The sequence below is a fragment of the Rattus rattus genome, chromosome 2, assembly GCF_011064425.1.
Source record: "Rattus rattus isolate New Zealand chromosome 2, Rrattus_CSIRO_v1, whole genome shotgun sequence".
Lineage (NCBI taxonomy): Eukaryota > Metazoa > Chordata > Mammalia > Rodentia > Muridae > Rattus > Rattus rattus.
The window spans coordinates 10,610,943-10,620,257 of NC_046155.1; positions in this window are offsets into that span (position 1 = coordinate 10,610,943).

Genomic DNA, 9,315 nt, shown 5'->3' on the forward strand with positions numbered 1-9,315 from the left:
CTAGTCTAGAAGGTTATTCCCTTGATAACAAAGTTAGATGAGATCTGGGTGTGTAACTCACACCAGTAATCTTTTTTTTTATTTTTTATTTATTTATTTATTTTTATTACCTTGAGTATTTCTTATTTACATTTCTAGTGTTATTCCCTTTCCCAGTTTCCGGGCCAACATCCCCCTAACCCCTCCCCCTCCCCTTCATTATGGTTGTTCCCCTCCCCATCCTCCCCCCATTGCCGCCCTCCCCCCAACAATCACATTCACTGGGGGTTCAGTCTTAGCAGGACCAAGGGCTTCCCCTTACACTTCACACCAGTAATCTTAGCACTTAGGAGGCTAAAGCAGGAATATTGTCACAAGTTCCTCCCTGCTACAACCTAAACATACAGATCCAAACATATTAGAGCCCTCAGGCTATAAACTGACTTCTTAAGTAAGCATAGAGGCAATTCTTAAAATAAAATGCACACAAGCTGACTTCAGTGACATTTCAAGGGAGGGTAATTTGACAATGAGCATGAACAAATCACAGTGAAATGCATGTATGAACATGGTATAGAACACACATGGTATGCACTCACTGATGAATGGATATTAGCCCCAAAGCTTGGAATAGCTAAGAAAAAATTCACAGATCATATGAAGTCCATGAAGAAGGAAGACCAAAATGTGGATGCTTCATTTCCTCTTAGAAGGGAGAGCAAAATACTCACAGAAGGAAATATAGGTACAAAGAGTGGAGCAGGGACTGAAGAAAAGGTCATCCAGAGACTGCCACACCTGGGAATCCATCCCATATGCAGCCATGAAACCCAGTTATTAATGTTAATTCCAAGAAGTGTTTGCTGACAGGAGCCAGATATGGGTGTCTCCTGAGAGGCTCTGCTAGAGTCCTACTGATACAGATAAGGATGTTTGCAGCTAATCATTGGACTGAACAAGAGAACTCCAATGGAGGAGTTAGAGAAAAGACTGAAGGAGCTGAGGGGGTTTGCAATACCATAGGAAAAACAGCAATATCAACCAACCAGACCCCACCAGAACTCCCAGGGACTAAACCACCAACCAATGGGTTCACATGGAGGGGCCCATGACTCCAGCCACATATGTAGTGGAGGATGTCATTGTCCAGCATCAAAAGGAGGAAAAACCCTTGGTCCTGTGAACCCTCCAATGTAGGGTAGTGCCAGGGCATTGGGGTTGGAGTGGGTGGGAGTGGGAGCATCCTCATAGAAGCAGGGGGAGAGGGGAGTGGGTTTGGGAGAGGGGAAAGGGGATAACATTTGAAATGTAAATACATAAAATATCCAAGTGAAAAGAATAGCAACAGCTCCTCTATTGAGGTATTTGATTTCCCCAGCCACAGGCTTTTGAGAAAAAAGAAGGTGTTACGGTAAAATCCATTATTTTGTACATTAAAATTAATTAAAAAATGTTAAAAAATGAAATGATGACTCAGAATGGAAGCAAATATTTGCAAGAGTTGGGACTGAAATCCCACAGTCTCCATACATTTCAGAAGGGATTTCAGTTGAGAATCTATAAATACCCTTTACAACCCATAATGAGGATAGTAATGTAACATTATTAAACATTGACAAGAGAGTCTACATCTCCAGAGATTTACAACTGTCAGTAAACACATACGCTGAACTCCGTTATTGATTAGCTAAATGCAAACCCAAGCTACACTAGTACACCACATCAAGTTACCACTTCATACTCACCAGGGAGAGCATAATGGAGAAAGACAGACTGTAGCAAGTGTTGGTGAATATACTGAGCTCTTGGAACCCATAAACTTTGTTAATAAATTGTGCAGATACTTTTGAATACGTGGACTTGAGATAGTAGATGCCATTCTTTCCAGGGTTGCCATGTTTTCCTTGTACCATCGGTGTTTATTTTCTTTGGCATATATTCACATAAATTTCAAAACATAACTCCATTTAAAACTTGTCCATAAATATAGTTACATTATCACAACGGCCTATTTTAGTTTCTGTTTGTTTGCTAAGAAAGAGTGCCCAGACAAGAAGTAACTTAGGGGAGAAAGTGTTTATTTTGGCTTATGATTCCAGAGGGATAGAGTCCTTTCTGGTGGGGGAGGCACAGTAATAGGAACCTGAGATTGGTCTGGAAGTAAGGAAGCAAAAGGAGAGCAAGAAATGTGGCAAGGCTGTAACATCTTGACATTCACCCCCAGGGACATATTCCCTCTAGCAAGGCACTGACTCCTAAAGGTTTGACAACTTCCCAAACAGTGCCACCACTTGGAATGCAGCGTTGAGACATAAGAGCCTATGGGGACATTTTACATTAAGACCACAATAGAACCTCAACGGGAACAACTGAATAGCAGGTAGATCCTGGGGATGCTCTCAGTTCTGTCACCCAACCTTCTTGTAGGAGAGATGACAGATGTGGTGACCATGTCTGGATTTTCGTGGGTTCTGGGAATTCAAACTACACTTACTCAGCAAGCACTTTATTTACTCAACCGTCTTCTCAGCCCACATAACCCTATCTTTAGATGGCTTTCTATTTATTTGAGAGACAAATAAAAGGCCTTCGCACCCTTCCATCATCTCTCCCCAGTGTATGGAGCTAGAAATCATTCACTAATTCCTTGCTTGCTAAGAATTAAGTGTTCTGGTTTCAAGTGTCTGCATTTCTGTTATCAACCTCATTTTCTTCTATGGGTTATGAACTTTATCATTCCTTTACCCTTCACATTTTTAAATCTTGTTCCTTCTCTATTTCTTCTTGCTCTATCTGTGTATTCCACTCTCTCAGGACTGTGCTTTCCAGTTCACAAGGAACCAACTAGTTCTAGTGCTACTGACTGCTTGTATGAACTCCAGTTCTAAAAAATAGTAAAAATAAAAACTTTTTTGCCACACTGGATATGCTGTTGCTTATCAGAATCTGTGAAACTTTTGAGAGACCAAGAGAACATAGAGTACATTGTAGAAAAAAGTATGTAACACCATGTAGCCTGCAACAAAGGAATGGTGGGACTTCATGTTTTTCCTTAGCAAATGTGTTTGTGTGTGTGTGTGTGTGTGTGTGTGTGTGTGTGTGTGTGTGTGATGTATACATATATATCAGATATTCTGCTGAAGAATGCATGACCCAAGGCAATTTGTTGGAAGAAGGGATGCATAAATGTGCTGACATAGATGCCATAGATTAAAAGGCAGCCTTTGAAATCAGCTTATATATGAATAGCAGCATGAATGAATTATAGGGGGGAGGGGGAGGGGGAAGGGGAGGGAATGGGGGCTTATGGACAGGAAACTGGGAAAGGGAATAACATTTGAAATGTAAATAAAAAAATATATCTAATAAAAAATAAAATAAAATAAATTGTTCTAGTAGGAGGAGAAAGGTTTGTGTGCATGTGCATGTATGATCTACACGATTTACAGATATGACAAATAAAATGCCACAGACCTTTTCTGGGACACTCACATATAAAATAGGTATGTTTTGTACCATGGGTCAGTTGTTTATGAAGACAGGGAAGTGTGACTAAGATTTGGAGTTTGAAAAAAGTAAGAGGAGAGAAGGGGTTTTGGTTTAGGTTTTAAGTGCTCTCCAATAATCATATGCTAATGGCTTGGTTCCCTTGCTGTAGTGACTTGAGTTTAATTTGACAGCATGGTTTTTTGTATCATTCTCTTTCTTCCCTCCCTTCCTTGGCCTCCACTTTCCTTTTCTCCTCCTTTTCTCTTGGCTTTCCTTCCTCACTCTCCCTCCTCCTCCTCCTCTCCTCCTCCTCCTCCTCCTCCCTCTTCCTCCTCTTCCTTCCTCTCCCTCCTCCCCTCCCTCTCCTCTTCTATGAGGTAAGCTCTTCCTCCTCCCTCCTCTCCTCCTCCCCTCCTCTTCCTCCTCCTTCTCATAGTGCTCTGTTTGACCACATCTCCAAAAGGAATAGATCCAGACCAATGTGGTCTGCAGCCTCTGAAACCTGGAGCCCAAAGAAACTTTCCTTTTGTAGAAGTTGTTTATCTCACACATTTTTGTCACAAATGGAAAGATGACGAACACAAAAGGTCTTTACTAACACAACAGAATATTGCTGGAAAGATAGTTTAGCTAAAATTTATAAAACACCAGGTATAATGAGTAACAGAGAAAAGCTGTGGGAAAAAGGATAAAATATTGCAGAAGATGGATGTTCTAGTAAGAGAGCTCTGTGGATATTCCTTTGTGTAGTCTCAGGTGCATAAAGATATAGCTAATGATACTACATTCTACACTATAGATGATTTACACACCCTTTAACAATAGCTGGATAGAAAGATGTCTAATGTCTGCAGCCGGTCAGTCTCGTTGATGATGAGGCGGCTACTTTCTTTGCAATATGAAATCACATTAGGTGTAGAGCCCATGCTAGAAAAATCTGTGCCCATTCACGTGACCCAGGTTTAGAAGAGCCCTTTAACTTAGGCTGACCAGATTGAGCCTCAGATTAATTTATGATAATGCAATAAATTCATGGTAAATTTCCCACATGGAAAAACCAACACGTTCACTGTTACCAGTTTTTATTAATGAAATGGAGGGGAGGAGATGCTAAGGAAGACTTAATAAAAAGCTGTTTCTTGAACAAAGTTCTTCACCCATCATCAGACCTTCCTCCTTGACTGAGACCGTGACACTCTTCTTAATACACAGGAAAAGGACATCGTTGGTGATAATGATCAACCTGAGGGTAAGTCAGATGATAGGAAATTGCTGATTAATGTGATATAAGTTAAAAACTATATAATTTTAGTAGCATTTAAGTAAGAAGTAGTAAGAAGAATAGCCTTATTATTAAGAGTGTTACATAAAATTATGAGCTGATTTTTTTCCCTCTTTTGTGTTGTTCCTGAAACCCATGGTCTTATACAATCTAGCAAGGGCTTCATCTGAGATATACTTCCCAGATCAAACCATGTCTTGTTTTGTATTGTTTTTAAGTTTTTTTTATCCTTTTCTTCTGTTATTTATTTCCCTTCCCTCTCTTTTTCCCATCCTCTCTTTTCCTCTCTTGGCTCCTCAACATTTATATTTTATTTGGTATAAGTAAAAAAAAAAACATTTCCATTCTTTCTCTTGTTCCTTTGTTCAAAGGATTACAAGTTTTTGGCTTTGTGTTTAAGTAGAGACATACAGATTTTAAAAAGACTTCTATTTGTGCACGAATGCTTTGCTTGAATGCATATCTATGCACCGTGCATGTTCCTGGTGCCTACAGAAGCCATAGGATAGTTGTTGGATTCCCTGGAACTGGAGTTATGGATGGTTGTGAGCCACTGTGTGGGTTCTGGGACTCAAACTTGGGTCCTCTGGAAGAGCAACAAGTGCTCTTAACCATTGAGCCATCTCTCTAGTCCCAGCTGTATATGTTTGAAGTTTATGAGTATTAGACTGTTACATGAATTTTCAACTCCCTATTTCGCTACTTCAGCTAAGGAAATTTTATTGAAAGGAAAATACTGAGCTGCATATAAGTACCGTCATTCCTTTGGTGTGGCACATGTCACCCACATGTTGTTAAGAGGAAATGAAGCTTCCTGTGCAAATGCAGAGGCAACCACTGAGGCAAGGGAAAGTGTGAAATCTAAGGAAAATTTTTATCTGATAATGTCTTCTCTCTTCTTAATTTTTTATCACATTAATTACAGACAGAGGTTACTTAAGGAACTCCCTCTATGAATTTAGGTGGTAAACTAAACAAGGTGTATTTATGGAGGAAGAGGCAAGCGGTGAAGCTGGGGTAAAGTGTTTGTGGAGGTGCATAGTGGGAACTAGGGCCCGTCAAGTAGCGCTGAGTCTAAAACCTCCCACTGTACTCTATCCCCAACTTCTTATGTGTTTCTTCTGGTTATCAAATTGAGAAACACACTAATTCTACATAAGTCCTCTATTGCTAAGCTATATCCTCAGTCTCAACTCCCTTCATATATGGAGACTTATTTAGTTTTGATTATGCAAAAAGCTGTTTAGTACATGAACAGTATTGTAAAATGTTTCCACTTACTTCTAGTCACACTTTAGAGATGACACTACCAATGATTAATTCTAACTTATCTGAACAGGGTATACCACAGAAGTTAGTAGCTTCTGTTCACCAAAGGAAGAATGATAGACTCACTTATTCTTCTGTTTGTCTTGCTCTATAGGTCCACTCAGTTACTATGACTGCCATGGAGAACTCCAACATGGTGAACAGTAGCAGATATTCTGTAAGCAACCTACCACTTTTCTGTATCCAAAAAGAAAAAAAGTCTTTACTTAATATTTTGCCTGATTTTTAAGAGTTTCTCGTATGTATATAATGAAATACCCATTTCTCCCTCCAGCTCCCCTTGTGTCAACCTGAAAATTCCCCTCCCAACGTCATGATATTTTTTTTGTAGCCCACTAAGTCCAACTAGGACTGCCCATAGATGCATATATTTGGAGCCATCCACTGGACTAGTGGCCATATTATTACAAAAGTATGATTCTTCTTCACACTGCAATTATCTGCTCCCAATAGCTCTTTAGAAGGCTTAGGGCCTGGTGTTCATCTACACTGTCTATGCTTGAATTTTAGTTGGCTTAATCTTATATAGATCTTGTGCAGGTAATCACAGATGCTTTGAGTTCTTTATAATGATAGCCATATCATGTCCAGAAGATAGCATTTTATAGCGTTTCTCCTCATCCTTCAGCTCTTACATTCTAACTTTTCTGCAATGTTTCTTGAGCCTTGGTAAGTGGTGAGGTTCATAGAGATGTCAAATGGACCTAACATCTACAGAACAGTTCATTAAATCACTAAACAATAGGCATTCTTTTTCTAAGTAGCCCATAGAACACGTATTAAGACACAAAGAAAAGAAAATTTGAAATAAAATCCTGTATTCATCTGACCACAATGGAATAAAGCTAGATATCAACAGATATAAAAACAAGCAAAACAGTATCAACTAACCGGACCTCCCAGAGCTCCCAGGGACTAAATCACCAACCAAAGAGAACACACAGAAGGACCCATGGCTTCATCTGCATATGTAGCAGAGGATGGCCTTATCTGGAATCAATAGAAGGGGAGGCCCTTGGTCCTGGGGAGACTTAGTGTCCCAGTGTAGGGGGAATGCTAGGGTGTAAGGCTGGAGTGGGTGGGTGGGTGTGGGAGTACCTTCCCAGAAATAGGGGGAAGGGGATTGGATAGGGTGTTTCTGGAGGGGAAACTAGGAAAGGGGATAACATTTGAAATGTAAATAAATAAAATAACCAATAAAAATAAATAAATTATAAGTTAAATTACAGGCACTGTATCAACTCATTGAGATTAAACCATATACTGTTGAATAACTGGGTCATTGAAGAAATCAAGAAAGAAGAAAAAAAAAGCAATTCCTACAATTGAATGAAAATAAAAACATAACATTCCAAAACTGACAGGACACAATGAAAACAATACAAAGAGGAAAGCTTATAGTACTTGTTGCCCAGATCAAAGAAGTTATCTCAAATTAACAATTCAGTGATGCACCTTAGGCCCTTTGCAGAAACAAGAACAAAGCATTTCAACATAGTAGATAGGAAGAAATAACTAAAATCAGGCCTGAAATTAAGGAAATAAAACCAAACAAAAGTAAGGAAGCAATAAAATGAAGAATTGGTTTTTGAAAATAAAATAAGAAGATTGACAAACTATTAGGGATATTAAGTAAAGAGAAAGATGGAGAAGACCTAAATTAATCAAATAGAAATGAAAAGAGACACATTTTAACAGTTTCCAACAAAATTCAGAAACCATAAAGACATACTTTAAAAGTCTGTATTTCGTAAGATGGGAAGACCTAAAGGAGATGGAAGAATGCCTAGATGCATTCAACATGTCAACATATCAACATGTCAACATATCAACATGTCAACATATCAACATGTCAACATGTCAACATGTCAACATATCAACATGTCAACATATCAAACAAAACCTAAGAAATAGTTGAAACATCTCCACGACTAGAAATAAGGTGGAAAAGGTAATAAAATGTCCCCTAAGAAATACCACAAAATCCTACTGGCCCTGGAAAGAAGAATTAGCATCGATGCTACTCAAATCAATTCTGTGAAATAGGAGAGGAAAGAAGGTTCTTGTACTTGTCAGCTTTTATTGTCAACTTGACACAGTCTAGAGATACTTGCCAAGGGGGACTCTCAACTGAAGGATTGCCTCAGTCAGACTGGCTTCTGGCCATGTCTGTGAGGAATTGTTTTGATGGATGATTGATATTGCAGGTTCCAAAACACTGTGGATGCCATTAGCCTTAATCTGTTGAGTTAGGGTCATAGGAGAGCTAGCATGAAGCAAGACAGAGTCTGAGAGTAAAGCCAGTAATCAGCCCCTCCCAATAATTTCTGTATCAGTTCCTGCTTGAGTTCCTTCCCTATCTCCCCTTAGCAATAAACTGTGACCTGGAAGTTAAAGTTGTTTTCTCTCATAATTGATTTTGGTTAGTGTTTTATTACAGCAACAGAAAGCAAACTAGAACATTTTCTCAACTCTTACTTTTTAAACTCTAGATACAGTGAAAGTACATTTTATTTTGAAGTTTGACATAATTGGGCTTATTTAATGGTTCGGAAATATATACAATGACAATTTCCTTAGTTATTTAGTAAATGATACTAAAGGGAAACTGCATTTCCTATGTCAAAAAACGGTCATCTTATGTGTCTGTATTGATTTTTGTTAAGGCTCTATTCTGAATAGAGATGACTTGGAATTTAACCTTGATTTGCATAAATGCTCTTCAGGTGACTAGACCCATGACTTTAAGAAGTAGCTAAACATTTGAAGTTTGCTTCTGTATTGAGTCAGAAACAAACAGATTTGTGTTTATATTCACATTTATTTATTGTGAGGTTTCTCTGAAGATACAAAGAAATAAGAAAAATGTAATGATGAATTACAAACCAATATATTTTGGAACTAGTTCATTAACCATAACTCTTATATGTTGAAGTTAGGAGAGCTTTCTTAATTAGGTTAGCAAGATAGACACAACTACCTTGCATCAACTTAAAAAATCGTAGTTTCTAGGTCTTGGTTAAAAGTCCAAAACAAAGAGAAGAAAAGCAAACAAACATAACCTCACATCCAAATATGAATACAACCGGAAGCAATAATCACTATTCCTTAATATCTCTCAACATCAATGGCCTCAACTCCCCAATAAAAAGACATAGATTAACAAACTGGATACGCAACGAGGACCCTGCATTCTGCTGCCTACAGGAAACACACCTCAGAGACAAAGACAGACA